The sequence below is a fragment of the Lepidochelys kempii genome, chromosome 25, assembly GCF_965140285.1.
Source record: "Lepidochelys kempii isolate rLepKem1 chromosome 25, rLepKem1.hap1, whole genome shotgun sequence".
In the NCBI taxonomy this organism is placed as follows: domain Eukaryota; kingdom Metazoa; phylum Chordata; order Testudines; family Cheloniidae; genus Lepidochelys; species Lepidochelys kempii.
Window position 1 is genome coordinate 8,332,880 of NC_136404.1, and position 16,505 is coordinate 8,349,384.

Sequence of the window (16,505 nt, forward strand, 5' to 3'; positions counted from 1 at the left end):
GCAGGTTTAAAACAAACAAAAGAAAGTATTTTTTCTCACAATGCACAGTCAACCTGTGGAACTCCTTGCCAGAGGATGTTGTGAAGGCCAAGACTATAACAGGGTTCAAAAAAGAACTAGATGAGTTCCTGGAGGATAGGTCTATCAATGGCTATTAGCCAGGATGGGCAGAGATGGTGTACCTAGCCTCTGTTTGCCAGAAGCTGGGAATGAGCGACAGGGAATGGATCACTTGGTGATTCCCTGTTCTGTTCATTCCCTCTGGGGCACCTGGCACTGGCTACTGTCGGAAGACAGGATACTGGGCTAGATGGACCTTTGGTCTGACCCAGTATGGCCCTTCTTATGTTCTTAAACAAGAACACCCTAGGAAACTCCATCCAGAAAACTATGCTAAGAGAATATTAAAGAAGTAACTTTAAGCTCCCAGAAGCCAGGAAATGACAAAAGTAAAATTGCCTATGTAACCTAAACCCTGCCCCTTGTGCATATGTATTACGATACAGTCTTGAATTACATGATCATGTATTGATTCTCAGTACAAGATGATAGCAGATCATTTCTCCTACAGCCGTCAATACACACGTGTAGCATCTGATAATATTTCTTTTCATTCTCTTATACTTATGTTCACTTCGTTATTGTGATTGCCTAGGGCAAAGGGACCATTGTAATCATGTAGCCTGGCCTCCTGCATTATTATTATTTTATTTCGCACCTTTTATTTCGCACAAATCGCACCTGGAGCTGCAGCTAGCCAGAGATGTCAAGAGTAACAAGAAGGGTTTCTTCAGGTATGTTGGCAACAAGAAGAAAGCCAAGGAATGTGTGGGCCCCTTACTGAATGAGGGAGGCAACCTAGTGACAGAGGATGTGGAAAAAGCTAATGTACTCAATGCTTTTTTTGCCTCTGTTTTCACTAACAAGGTCAGCTCCCAGACTGCTGCGCTGGGCATCACAAAATGGGGAAGAGATGGCCAGCCCTCTGTGGAGATAGAGGCGGTTAGGGACTATTTAGAAAAGCTGGACGTGCACAAGTCCATGGGGCCGGACGAGTTGCATCCGAGAGTGCTGAAGGAATTGGCGGCTGTGATTGCAGAGCCACTGGCCATTATCTTTGAAAACTCGTGGCGAACCGGGGAAGTCCCGGATGACTGGAAAAAGGCTAATGTAGTGCCAATCTTTAAAAAAGGGAAGAAGGAAGATCCTGGGAACTACAGGCCAGTCAGCCTCACCTCAGTCCCTGGAAAAATCATGGAGCAGGTCCTCAAAGAATCAATCCTGAAGCACTTGCATGAGAGGAAAGTGATCAGGAACAGCCAGCATGGATTCACCAAGGGAAGGTCATGCCTGACTAATCTAATCGCCTTTTATGATGAGATTACTGGTTCTGTGGATGAAGGGAAAGCAGTGGATGTATTGTTTCTTGACTTTAGCAAAGCTTTTGACACGGTCTCCCATAGTATTCTTGTCAGCAAGTTAAGGAAGTATGGGCTGGATGAATGCACCATAAGGTGGGTAGAAAGCTGGCTAAATTGTCGGGCTCAACGGGTAGTGATCAATGGCTCCATGTCTAGTTGGCAGCCGGTATCAAGTGGAGTGCCCCAGGGGTCGGTCCTGGGGCCGGTTTTATTCAATATCTTCATAAATGATCTGGAGGATGGTGTGGATTGCACTCTCAGCAAATTTGCGGATGATACTAAACTGGGAGGAGTGGTAGATACGCTGGAGGGGAGGGATAGGATACAGAAGGACCTAGACCAATTGGAAGATTGGGCCAAAAGGAATCTGATGAGGTTCAATAAGGATAAGTGCAGGGTCCTGCACTTAGGACGGAAGAACCCAATGCACAGCTACAGACTAGGGACCGAATGGCTAGGCAGCAGTTCTGCAGAAAAGGACCTAGGGGTGACAGTGGACGAGAAGCTGGATATGAGTCAGCAGTGTGCCCTTGTTGCCAAGAAGGCCAATGGCATTTTGGGATGTATAAGTAGGGGCATAGCGAGCAGATCGAGGGACGTGATCGTTCCCCTCTATTCGACATTGGTGAGGCCTCATCTGGAGTACTGTGTCCAGTTTTGGGCCCCACACTTCAAGAAGGATGTGGATAAATTGGAGAGAGTCCAGCGAAGGGCAACAAAAATGATTAGGGGACTGGAACACATGAGTTATGAGGAGAGGCTGAGGGAGCTGGGATTGTTTAGCCTGCAGAAGAGAAGAATGAGGGGGGATTTGATAGCTGCTTTCAACTACCTGAAAGGGGGTTCCAAAGAGGATGGCTCTAGACTGTTCTCAATGGTAGCAGATGACAGAACGAGGAGTAATGGTCTCAAGTTGCAGTGGGGGAGGTTTAGATTGGATATTAGGAAAAACTTTTTCACTAAGAGGGTGGTGAAACACTGGAATGCGTTACCTAGGGAGGTGGTAGAATCTCCTTCCTTAGAGGTTTTTAAGGTCAGGCTTGACAAAGCCCTGGCTGGGATGATTTAACTGGGAATTGGTCCTGCTTCGAGCAGGGGGTTGGACTAGATGACCTTCTGGGGTCCCTTCCAACCCTGATATTCTATGATTCTATGATTCTATTTGTACTGTAGTAATGCCTAGGAGCCCTCCTCATGAACCAGGACCCCAGTGCGCTAGGCGCTGTATAAACACAGAATAAAGCGTCTCCGCTCCAAAGATCTGACAATCTGTTTGCATGGCATAGATCTCACTCACCCCAGGGTAAATCTGTTATTTTCATCTTATATCCATCCTGAATTTGTCAGGTTTCAATGTCCAGCCATTGGATCTCATTAAGCATTTGTTTGCTGGATGACAGTGTCCTCTGCTATCAGAAATCTTCTCCCTGACCATGATCAAGGCACTTTGTAGTCATCTCTTTGATGAGCTAAATAGATGTAAAGCGCTTGAAGTCTCTCTCTGTAAGGCATGTTCCAGACTGTGAATCATTCTTGTGCCTCTTCTCTGAACCCTCTTCAATTGTTTCACACCTTGCTTAGGGGATGAGAGACAAGGTGGGACCATCTTCTGCTGGCAAGAGAGCCAAGCTCTCAAAGCTTATACAGGGTATGTTTAACCTGCAGTTAAAAACCCACGGCTAGCCCGTTTCATCTGGCTCAGGCTCTGGCTAAGGGACTGTTTAATTGTGGTTTAGATGTTCGGACTCGGGCAGGAACCTGGGCTCTAGGACCCTGTGAGGTGGGAGGATGCATTCAGGGATGAGGCAGTTAATTACTAAGCTAATTTATCTGAGAGCTCAGGTGGTCTGTTATATACCTGCAAATCTTTGTGCTTGCTCTGTGATGTAATACTTAATCCACAGTCCACCGTGTAAGAACGATTTACTGGGTGCTTTTCATATCAATTACTTTAATGTACTCTTAGTCTAGTAGATGGAGTCTCACAGCTTCAAGACAGAACAACTGTATTTAAGGTTGTAAATGAAGATGTATGTTGTTAGCGTATATTAGCTGAAAATGAATGTGTGAGGATGGAAGGAGAAACTGCATTATAAGGAGCACTCACATGCAGGAGGAGCAGAGTTAAGGTTTCATGTACCTTTTGTAGCTTTATGCCAGTGAATAGGAAACAAAAATCCCAACACCCAGTCCGTCTCTCAACGCTGTGTACAACAAGCTAATGCTGTGATATCAGTGACCGTCATAAACGCTCTGACGAACAGGTCTTGGAAAGTAGGCTTGCAGGCTACCTGAAGTGACTCCACCAACCTTTGTGCGGTTGGTTGGGGTGCTTTGCCCTGTGCACCCAGCATTCAGACGTTAGGGTTAAGGTTGCAGAACTATCTTATATGTGCTCTGAGACGTGCAGCCGCCAAGAGGGTTATGATCTCTTACAGCAGGGCACTGATACTGCTGTGGCAATGAACTGCAAAGTAATGGTACCCCAGGCTAGCCCGCTGCGGCACACTGGCACCTTCAGGTGGCTGGGAGAAGTTTCTGAGTGTGCTACACCTGTGAGCCAATGCGCCTGGTCCTTTGGCCCAGGCAGTAGCTGCTCCTGCTCTCAGAGCTAGCGGACGCAAGTTCAGTCCCTGCTTGACCTATCCAGAAAGCCTCTGTTATACAGTCCAGTGGAACCGTGCAGGGTTTTTCCTACTGGAGTAAACATGAGGGCATCAGTGCCTGTCAGTGAGGGTGTTTGGTGCTGCGAACAGGCTTCTGCTCCCAGGAGTCAATGGCCCTTTCTGATGTTGGTGGGTGAAACAAAGCTTGGTCTTATCTTACTCCCTAGTGGCTGTTTAACCACAGTATGAGAGGCAGTATGGTCTAGCAGTGCCCTGGACCAAAACTCAGGAGGCCTGGGTTCTAGCCCCATCTCTGCTACTGAGCTGCTTTTTGGCCGTGCGCAAGTGACTTCACTTCTTCCTTCCCTCTCTCACCCATATCTGTATCGTATGGATTCAAGGCAGGAGACTGCCTCTCTTTCTGTGTACACTGCTCAGCCAATAGGTGCTACTCTAAGGTCACTTGCAGGTTTAAACAAGTGTAAATGGTGAATCCTCTGTAACTTGAAGTCTTTAAACTGTGATTTGAGGATTTCAGCAACTCAGCCAGAGGTCAGGGGTCTATTTCAGGAGTGGGTGGGCTTCTGTGGCCTGCGATGTGCAGGAGATCAGATCAGATGATCGTGATGGTCCCTTCTGACCTTCAAGTCTATGAGCAGGACTGAGGCAAAAAGCTATGCTGGGAGCCCAGCACTGGAATACCAACTGGGGTTGCAGATCAAAGTGGACCTGCACTGGCTGATTTCGGTGCTGCCAGGCCTTGGTTTTGGGAAGAGGGATGGGGGAACTTAAATTTGTCCGGATAAATGTTCTTTCCTAGGTAGGTGAGATTGCTGGCTGGCGGGCAGCTGAGCTTGTCTCGGTGGCATCACTGTGCAGGTGTGCGTTGCCTGTAGGACCGCAGTAATAATGACTGGTTCTGGACCACTCACCTGGTGCTCTGGAATAACTTGCCAGGAGACCAAATGGGCTACAGTGAATGAAGGTATTTCCAGGGACCTGCCCCGTGATTTCCGCTTGGGGCTGGCGATCTGCTCTCCTTAGCCTTTCTTCCATTGAAACTGCTTTAGGGTCTGATTCTGGAGGGCACTTCATGTGGCTGGACCCTTGTGCCTCTCCGGAGACCTACTGGGCCACCCAAACAGATCCGATTGCAGGTGGGGGCTTGAGAGAACACTGACAATGCCTCCATTTATGGTTAGCAAGGCCTCCTGTAAATGAGCTCCCAGCAGCCTTGGCTTTTAAACACAGCCTGTGCTCCTTCTGAAAGGAAAAACATCTTCCTCAGTATAGCTGGCTTTGTGAGTTATTTCTCTTCATCCGTTTCATCCTTGGTCTCTTTGCCCTAGGGGTTGAAAGATCAGATTTCTTTAGGGCTCAGCTCAGCTGGGCTGGTTAAAATCTTAAATCACAGAACCATAGAATATTAGGGTTGGAAGGGACCTCAGGAGGTCATTTAGTCCAACCCCCTGCTCAAAGCAGGACCAATCCCCAACTAAATCACCCCAGCCCGGGCTTTGTCAAGCCTAACCTAAAAAACCTCTAAGAATGGAGATTCCACCACCTCCCTAGGGAACCCATTCCAGTGCTTCACCACTCTCCTAGTGAAAAAGTTTTTCCTAATATCCAACCTAAACCTCCCCCAGCTGACCAGCTGGAGATATAGCCCCCCCCCCCCGCCCTTCCCCCCAGGTGCAAACATTTTGCAACTTTGGCTCTGGGTCCAAATTTTGTATCTTGGGTTCCCCTGTGATAGCAATACAGAAGGGGGCACTTTAGGTACCCACTTTTCCAGGCGCTGCCGCCTCTCCCCTCCGGCCAGCAGGTGGCAGCAGTGCGTCAGGGAAACCAAAGGCCTCTCCATTTCTCCCCCAGCTATGGGAAGGCAGCTAGCTCCTTGCGCGCTCCCGGTGCATTCATGCTGGCACTGCAAAATGTAGCATGTCCCCATGGTCGAAAGCGGATACTGGGGAAACTTCACGGAGCAGAGCTCTGTAGGCAGCCTGGCTTGTGGGTGGCTTTGCTTTCAAGGATTTGCACCGCTTTGGGTTGCAGAAGTGCCCAGGCGGGGATGGCGTGGGGGGTTGTTCTTGTTTTGAGGAGGGCAGTGCCAGATGTTGGAAGCTGGTGGCATCACTTGGGGTTGTCCCTTTGCTGTTTATCTGTGTTGATAGATGCAAAGTAATGCACGTTGGAAAACATAATCCCACCTATACATATACAATGATGGGGTCTAAATTAGTTGTTACCACTCAAGAAAGAGAGCTTGGAGTCATTGTGGACAGTTCTCTGAAATCATCCACTCCATGTGCGGCATCAGTCAAAAAAGCAAACAGAAGGTTGGGAATCATTAAGAAAGGGATAGATAATATAACAGAGAATATCATATTGTCTCTATATAAATCCATGGTACACCCACATCTTGAATACTGCGTGCAGATCTGGTTACTGCATCTCAAAAAAGATATATTAGAATTGGAAAAGGTTCAGAAAAGGGCAACAAAAATGATTAGGGAGATGGAACAGCTTCCATATGAGGAGAGATTAATAAAACTGGGACTTTTCAGCTTGGAAAAGAGATGCCAAAGGGGGATATGATTGAGGTCTATAAAATCATGACTGGTGTGGAGAAAGTAAACAAGGGAGTGTTATTTTCTCCTTCTCATAACACAAGAACTAGGAGTCACCAAATGAAATTAATAGGCAGCAGGTTTAAAACTAAAGGAAGTATTTTTTCACACAATGCATAGTCAACCTGTGGAACTCCTTGCCAGAGAATGTTGTGAAGGCCAAGACTATAACAGGGTTCTAAAAAGAACTAGATGAGTTCATGGAGGATAGGTCCATCAATGGCTATTAGCCAGGATGAGCAGGGATGGTGTCCCTAGCCTCTGGGAATGGGTGACAGGGGATGGATCACTTTATGATTACCTGTTCTGATCATTCCCTCTGGGGCACCTGGCATTGGCTGCTGTCTGACCCAGTATGGCCGTTCTTATGGTGCAGGTGCTGGCTCATGCTTCGTGTGGGTGAATTTCAGCCAGAGCCACAGACTGCGAAAGGCACAATAAGATCCGTTTCCTTGTTCTTCTCCCCCAGCTCTGGTAGCTATACCCAGTCCTTGCTCCAAACATAGACTAGCAATGGGAGGATTATTGCCCCGATTCTGCAAACGGGAACTGATGCACAGATCCCCTGCTCACTGAATTTAGGGGGTGTCTTTCCATTGATTTCCCAGGGCCCCTGGATCAGGATCAGAGAGATTAAGTGACTTGCCAAAGTCACACAGGGAATCTGTGGCACTGAAGCGAGATCTCTTGCACCCAGCCTGGTGCCTAAACCACCAGAGTGAACACATGCTTGCCCCACTATGGACAACAAGCTTTTACTGATCCCTGGAGAATGCACCTCTAGCTAGCCTGGACCCTAGGAAAGATAAGGAAGGCCTGGTATTGGCTAATGTGTATGTGCCTCCCTGCCCTCTACAGGAAGGGATCGGAACTGCTCAATTGCGTGTCATAGGCCCCATACTGTTAGCAAGAAATTTCCCTTTAGTTCTATTGGTGGGGATTATGTCCTTGGAAAGGAGGATTAGAATTCTACCCTATGCTCTGGTTCAAACTGGAATTCATTTGGGGACGTCCTGGGGTCTGTGCTATGCTGGACATCACACTAGATCATCACTCCTGGCCTTCCAGACTGTGCATGCCCAGTGCTGTGATGTTGTGGGTGGTCCTGAAACTGACAACTGTGAAGTCCTAGATGGCCTCAGATTTGTTACAAGGGGCGAGTGAGGAGAGCTTTCCAGAGGCAGGGAGTTGTCAGGATACGAGCGAGGCTATGGGAGGGGCTGGGAATGGGAGAATGCAAGTGGAGCTGTGGAGAGGTAAAGCGCAGGGTTCGCACCTGCCCCGTCCTAGGAAGTGTAGCAAGAGAAAGAGACACCTCCACCCCACCCACCAGACACTGTAGCCTAACGGAAGTTGCCCAAAGCTCAAGGCTGTAGTGTAGACACTTTCTGCAGCGACAGAAGGGATAGACAGTGTAGTGGTTGTGTCTGATGGGACGCTGAATCTGGCTCAGTCCACTGGGGTGTTGATGTTACTGTTAAAACATTTTGCTAGAAGCTGAGATTCCCTCCAGGACACTCTGTCCTAAACGTCCAATGAGCCCAAACCTCTTGACAGGCAAGAAACCCATGTCCCTGGCCCTCCAGCAAACAGCCCTCTGCATTTAGAATCCAAACCTGCAGAAAAGCCCACTCCGGAAAGCCAGGGCCCAGGTGGCAGAAACAGAATGGTCCCGCAAGGCCCTGGCAGTCTTGGAAACTTGCCCATTATTTGACGGTTTTCTTCAAGCCCCACCTGCTGGAGTCAGGTGATTGTGTGAGACTCTCCGCTTTCGTTTACAATTTTTTTACATTTCTAGGCCCCCCAGTGGCAGAGCAAATCTTGAAACTGGCCCAGAAACCAGCAGACAAATTAACAAGAACCCCACATACACTATTTTAAATTTTTTTTCCTGATGTTTAAAACCAAGCTCATGATTTTGGGAGCCTGACTCGTGATTTTGGAACACTCGGGGATCAAAACAGCAGTGCTCTAGTAGCTAGGGCACTGGAGTTGGAGTTAAGAGAGCTGGATCCTGGTTCTGACCTGCTGTGTATCCTTTTGCAGGTCACGCCCCCTGTGCCTGAGTTTCCCCTCACACCCTTTGTTTATTTACACTGTAAAATCTTTGGGGGCAGGGACTGTCTCTAGGTATATGTATGTGTATCACCCAGCCCAGTGGGGCTGGTTAGGGCCGCGGTACAAATAATAGAAATAATTAGCAGTACTGCCCTTGGGGAAACTCCATCTGCTGTGAGAAGGCTCATCTCCTTGGGAGTCTCCATCTCATACAACTGACACTCTAGAGGCACAGGATTCCCAGAGGCTGCCGTATACACAGCCATGCCCCATGCCCAAAGGGACCTCAGGCTGAAAGGAGGAGACAGACATTTCCAATAGGGGGAGAGTGTCGCACTTGGGCAGTGCACAGGATTGTGGGCCACCCATGCAAATCAGCACGGGATGCCCAGGGGCTGGGTGGTCAGTAGGTGTCTCCCCACGATGCTTTGAGTGGTATTATTTTTGGACCCAAAGCTGGCGGGCATTCCCAAGGGGCCACACCTTCATTTACTCTCTTCTTTGCTCCACCTTGCACCTGGGACAGGGTGTGGCTGTGACAATGGGATAGAGAAATATTTCCGGAGCTCCCATCTTCGCTTGCTGCCCCCGAACGCCAAAAACCAGCCAAGAAGAGACAGCTAATCCACCGCTCTCTCTAGCCATTGGCAATCCACCTCTGTGAGCATCCCTCCCTCCCCCCATGCTTTGGATTATCTAATGACTATCACAGTACAGCTAAATGTCATTCTACTTAAGGAAGCAAGGCGGCCTAGATGAATGAGACGGGGGCAGGGGAAGCTAAAGCAAAACAATATTGATTCCTCGCCAATTACCACAGTTATCAAAGCAGCGCAATTAAAGGGAGAGGATGGAATTTTCCGTTATGGTGCCTGGATCTTCTAGGCCAGCAGCGGAGGGTTTGTTAACGTGGATGGCTTTATTTCACCTCTCCCCCCCGCGCACATACCACTTCCAGTTACAGCTCAGCTGGGGCTAATTAGCTTGTTTTTTCTGCAGATTCAACCCCCCCCCCCATGCAATAGACGCAATCAGGGACATCCAGCCGAGCGCAGTGATGGCCAATTGCTTGAGCCAAGGGTTAAAGACGTGCCGAGCCGAGCCCTCGGGGAGTTTGAGGCATTTCTCTTCTTCTCAAGGTTCATTGAGACACATGGGCCTCCCTCCCTGGGGGGAAGTCTCATGCTGAAGCAGGCTTCTGTATTATTTCCCCCAAGTGGGAGGACTCAGAATTGCTCCACTGTGTCAGAGGTCCAATACTGCTCCGTCCCTGCACTCTAGACAGTTTACACCTACAGCTAAGATGACACCACGGTGGGCTTCCCCCACCTGAGCTGCGGGAGGGGGTGCCGGGCGGCTAGCAGTACTAGGTTCCTTATCCTCTCTGCCGTCTGGCCACCAGAGGGCAGCATAGCTCAACGCTAAGATATTGCATTATTCTCCCTCTCCCCCCCACCCCCGCCACCCCGGGCTCCTTCCGAGACAGGCAACGTTTGCCTCGTGTCTCTGAGGTTTCAACAAGTGTTTTCCTTCAGCACAAGTGAGATGGGTTCTTCGGCCGCGGCTGGGCAGCTGAGTAACAGCTGTGAAGTCCCGGGCAGCCACGTCTAGGAATCTTTGCCCCTACTGTGTATGGTAGATGGGAAAAGCACAATTCGGTGACTCACTCAGAGCCACCACGGTAGTGTGTGTGAGCCCCTAACTGCCAAGCCTCCCTCATCACCAGCTTGCTCCTCCCTCTCCAAGCTGCCAACAGGCCTGGGCACCAGGCTTAGCCCGTGGCCGAGTACAGGATGGGGGTAGGGAACTGTCTGGCTGATGGTGTAATGCCAGCGTTGCCGAGGGGCTAGTTAGCATGGAGCGATGCAGGATGGTACGTGGGACCCTAGAGTTATAATTGTGGCAAATCTGAGTCCCCAAAGTAAGTGACATTCAGAGGGAGGCCCAGTGGGGCTGAGAGCTGGGTTAGTGCCCGTGCTGGGTGCTCTGGGTGCACCCCTAGGAGCCACGTGGAAAGGCAGTTTCAGAAGGAACTTACCCATCACAAATGTTCTCCCTTCAGTTGGTCCTCCCTTTATGCTGGGGAGGGGTGGGGTGTCCCCAGGTGGGAGCTTCCCTTCTGCCTGCAGGATCTGCAATTTGGCAGTGAACTGCAGTGCTAACAGTAGGCAGGAAGGTGCAGCAGGGCCTCCTTTGTAAAGTGCTTTATGGACATGCCGGGGCTGTGGGCATCATTATCCCTGGTTTACAGATGGGGAAAATGAGGCACCAGGTGGGGGAGTGACTCGCTCAAGCAAACCAGTGGCAGAGCCCAGGAGTCCTGGCTCCCAGTCCAGTGCCCAGACCACTGACTTCACCATGGATGGGAGCAGGCCCCGTTTAAAAAGCTGTTTGTAATCCCAGCCAACCAGGGGAGGTGTGTTCTTGGTCCCGTGTTTCACCTGAGGCAGCGTTCACCTTGCTGGCTGCTGCCTGGATTGTAGCTGGCCTGTTTCTGAAACCCTGGTCGCCTCACTCGCCCTTCTGCTATCCCCTCGGGGGCAATTGACCCCACGCTGATGGGGGCTTTGTCTGATGACTTCTGGGCTCAGACTTGAAGCCCATTTGCTGATGCTGCCCTAGACATGGGTCACATCCAGCTGTCATATGGCACTTAGGTTTTTAAAAAATGAACACAAAATATTAATCTAATTAATAAACAATTTAATAGGCTGTTTGAGCCATTTATAAGACACTTATTACTAGAGCTATCTATGTATCCATCATCCCCATATACACCCATCCATCCCCATACACATCTTTCTATAAGTCTAGCCCCCTATACATTACCTAACATCATCAATCTATCTATCTACCTAGCCTATCCCATACACACCTATCTGTCTGTCTGTCTCCATAATATTGAAGAGCCCCTGTGCATGTGGTGGGGTGATGCCTGCTGCGAGGAAAAGAAGGCAGCAGTTGTCATGCCATCACCAACAGCTTATCCACCATTTGATTAAGACATCCTTAGCCACCAGCTCTGCTGGGTTCTCTGTAACTCAGGCCTTCCCAGGGATAATAGAATCTGAACAATTGTTTATTTTGATCATTACATGATAGGATGGATTTATAAGTGGTCCTGGGAGTCTGGACATTGGGGCTTATTCTGTTGCCTTGGGAAAGTCGTGACCCCACTCTCAGTTTCCTGCCTCAGTTTCCCCATCTATCAAAGCCAGTTAGCAATATTTATGCACTGCCCAGGGCGAGTTGTGAAGCTGGGTATGGTCACGTGTGGGGAGTTGCTTGGAGATCCTTGGCTGGCTACTGCTGTTTAGATGGAAAGTATTACTATATGTCAGGTCCTCAGCATCCTAACTAGAGCCCCTCAGATTCCCCTCCACACCCCACCCCACCCCCATTCCAGAAGCATTGGCTGCATCTCCCCTTGGTGCCCATCAGTGGTACGTGTCACTCAGCCAGAAGGGTTACTGCTGAACTGAACAAGGCAACCCACCTCTCCCTCAGGTGTGGCCCATCGGATTAGTTAACCCACATTAACCCTTTCTGGGCAAGTGTAGGGTGAGCACAATTCCACTTGGGTTCAGCTTCAGCTTGTTGTCCTTCCCCCAGCAGCTGATCTCGCTGAAGCACTGGGCCAGCATGGTGGTAGCGGTGGGATGGTATGTGATGAAGAACAGGTGGATCTGGGTGTCACCTGCACGTTGCTGGCTCTGGAGTCCGTGCCGTCCGACCTGTTCACCTCGAGGCTCCACAAGGAAGAGGCCAAGGGGCTAGTCTCCACCTACCTGCACCAGCAGATTTCCCAAAGAAGTCTAGTGGAGACGAGGCCTAGCGGGGAGCCTGACCCCCAAAGTTCTGCTCCAAGGAGCTTGGAAGCTCCACCAAGAGCCTGGTGCAGTCTGGGAGCTCAGGGAGCCACACCCACCTGGCAGAACAAAGAGCTCTTCTTCAGGGAGTGTAGACGGCCACGGGTGAAGCACCCTGGCTAGCGGAGTGAACTAGCTGATCACAGGCCCTTTATCAGCGCAACATCCCTCACTCAGCCAGTTCTACCAGCTTCTCACCTCTTCCCCTCCATGTGGAGATCAGACTCTCCCATCCCACCGTCCCACTACAGTCAAGAGCCCACAACAGTTTCACATTCCACCCTAACATACAGTCCACCAGCACCCACAGATCTTCACACCGGTGGGCATTCAAGCCCTCTTTTTACAGGGATGCAGGGAACTGAGGCACAAAAAGGCAAAGTGTCCCTCCTGTGGTCACATGGCAAGTCAGAGGCAGAGCCAGGAAAAGCAGCTAGGAGTCATGAATCCCCCAACTGTAACCACCAGCTAACACAGCCTCCCAGAGCTAGGGCCTTGTCCACATGGGAAAGTGTTACCAGTTATAGAAGTGATCCTGGTATCGTTAGATTGGTGAGTTATACTGGTAACACCCCCTTCCCCCACACCAACCCCCCACGCCCATGTAGACACTCTTATTTTGATCTGAGTTTAATTTAAAACTCTTTCCAAGCAACATAAGCTAAACCAAAAAAGCGCACTCTTGTTCCAGACTAGGAATGACCATATGGGGTGATACAGTGGTAAAAGTATATCTGTTTAAATTCATGCCTTAGGTTACACCGAAAAAAACTTCTGTGGAAACAAAGCCTAGGAGGAGAACCTGGGAGTCCCAACTCCCATCTTCTGCTCGAACCACCGGACAATACTACCCCCCAGGGATCAGCCCGGAACCCAAGAGTCCCAACTCCCAGCTCCTCTCCTCTAACCCCTGGACAACACTGCCTCCCTTTACACTGGGGGCCTACTCCAGGACTTGAACTTCCCGTCTTCAGTGGCTAACACATTAACCCACAGCCTCCCTGTCATACCTGCAGCCCCCCCGCCTCTGTGACACACATCTCTAAGAAAAATAAAGGCAAGAAGGGGGCTAAAATTCCTCTCCCTGAAACACTAAGAGACTCAGCGGGGAAGATCCCCCTTGCAAAAACAGCCTCCTTTCCTGCGGGCTCACATAAAGGACCCCTGCGGGCGCCGGCCCAGTTGTTGACGAGCCTCGCGTCGCAGAGGCAGGCTCGGGACCCGGGAGCCCTTTCAGACTCTATTCTTTGGTTGCAAACTGCTTAATTTCCGGCCCAGCCGACAGTTGTGTTTGTTGTTGTTGTTTCGATGGAAGGGCGGGCACTTTTTTTTTTTTTTTGGCCTGTTACAGTCCCCGGGCTATTCATCCGTTGCCACAGCAACCGAGCTCCATCAATGGCCATCCAAGATTGCGGCTGATTAGAGACAACATGTACGAGGTGGAAGACGCTGGGCACCTTGAAAACCTCATCTTCCCAAATGACTCGAATTAGCCTCATTATTCCTCCCCGGCCAGTTCGCTCCCCAACTCTGCAGAAGACACAGAAACGGCACCTGTGTGTGTGTGGGAAGGGGGAGGACAATGCATATTTTTGCCAGTCAGGAGTGACCTGGCAAACTTCTGAGCCCCTCACCACCACCACCACTGGTCAAAGCTCAGCCCTTCAAAGGTATTTGATTTCAATGGGAGCGAGGCCGGCGCGAGTAAATAGCCCCACGTTGCTGAGAATGACACCCCCTTCCCCCCAGGCTGTGGGGTGAGTATCTCCCCATTGTGCTTTGGAGGGGGAGTCAGTAGGGAGATCAGATTCCTCAGAGAGCAGCAATAGGGTCTGGGAGGCAGGAGACCTCGGTCCTGGTCCTGCCCTGCTCACTGTGTGATCTTGGGCAGCTGGCGTCCCCTCTCGCCCTTTGATTGTTTAAGCCCTTCCTGGGGGCAGAGACGGCCTCTCGCAATGTGTAGCTGTCACAGCCGCCCCCTCGGGTGACACCCGAACTGGACACCTCCGGAGCTAAGAGGAGAAGCCAGCAACAAGATTTACTAGCAGGGTCTGTAATAGGCTTGGGCACAGAAAGGGAGACGCACAACACGCACTGACCAGGGGGTTACACAGCTACCACACTGGGGGTTATAGTGGGTCACAACTTGAATATGAGCCAACAATGTGATGCCGTTGTGAAAATGGTTAATATCATCCTGGGGCACATTAACAGGAGTGTTGTATGTACGGCACGGGAGGTAATTACTTGGCTCGGCACTGGTGAGGTCTCAGCTGGAGTCCTGTGTCCAATTCTGGGGGATGCACTTCAAGAAGGATGTGGACAAACTGGAGAGAATCCAGAGGACAGCAATAGAAATGATAAAAGGTTTAGAAAACCTGATCCCTGAGAAAAAGTTTAAAAAAACTTGGACTTGTCTAGTCTTGAGAAAAGAAGACAGAGGGGGACCTGATAGTCTTCAAGTATGCTAAGGGCTGTTATAAAGAGGATGGTGATCAATTGTTCGCCATGTCCAATGAAAGTAGGACAAGAAGCAATGGGCTTCATCTGCAGTAAGGGAGATTTAGGTTCGATGTTAGGAAAAATTCTCTCAGGGGAGTTAAGCTCTGGAACAGGCTCCCCAGGGAGGCTGTGGAATCCCCGTTATTGGAGGTTTTTAAGAACAGATTGGACAAACCCCTGTCGGGGCTGGTCTAGGGTTACTTGGTCCTGCCTCAGCGCGGGGGGCTGGATGCGAGGACCTCCCGAGGTCCCTTTCAGCCCGACATGTCTATGATAAACGAGGCCCATCGTGTTCAAATCTAGGTGACTGACGTTAGGCACCAAACCCCAGGGAGGTTCTGAAATCAAAGTGGCCTGACAAGTTGCCCAGATCATGGGGCGCAATAGACAACTCCTTATCCTGATGACCAAAGAGCAAGGCCCCACAAGACACAGTGTGCGGGCAAAAGGAACCGCCAGTCCCCACTCCAGCCAGGGGGACAGAAGCCCCCCTCTGTCCTCCAGTGAAGGGCTCCGTACTCCATTGGCTAGGGGCAGGAGATGGGCAGTGCCACCCTCTGGGGTGCAGGGCCAACCATCCCCATGCGCTATCACTCCAAGAGGCAAGAGGCAGAGAAGGGGAGTTTGCCCTCAGCCACCCCACATCAGCAAAGAGGGCTACACAGGGGTAGCCAAGGCCAGGGTTGTTCTGAGCAGGAGCATTAAAATACTTCCCTCCCTCCGCTGGCTAAGTTCATAAACGTCCAACCTGGGACCACATGATTCAGGGCTTTTACCCCACCCCCCGCATTGGACGTCTAGGATGTCTCTCCTCCGAGGATCCTGGGCTGCTTTTCTGATACTTAGGCTTAGCCCCCACTGGAAGCCTCGGAGGAAGGGGGAGTCTTATCCCCAGGTACCTGCTGGGGAAACCGAAACACTGAGCGATCCTGGTTGAAATGTTCAAAGCTGGCTGGGAATCCAACTACATAACTCCCCCAGGCCCTGGCTGGGCACTTCTCAACCCAGCTGGTCAGCAGAAGAGCTAGGAATGCAACCCAGGAATCCTGACTTACACCCTCTCTGCTTGAACCACAAGACTACCTGCTTTCCCAGAGCCAGGGACAAAACCCAGGAGTCCTGACTTCAAGTCCTCCTATTCTAACCACTAGACTCCCCTCCCCTCATAGAGTCAGGAACAGAACCCAGGAGTCCTGACTCCAAGCCCCAACCAGCTTTAACTACTAGACCCCTCCTCCGAGAGCTAGGAACAGAACCCAGGAGTCCTGACTCCCCGTCCTCCTGCTCTAACCACTAGACCCCACTCCCCTCCCAGAGCCTGAGACAGAAACTAGGAGTCCTTCCTTCCAATCCCATGTTTTATAAAGTCGCTCTCCTGTTTAACTTGCTCGCTGGCTCAGATACCACGGCTGTTCTTCT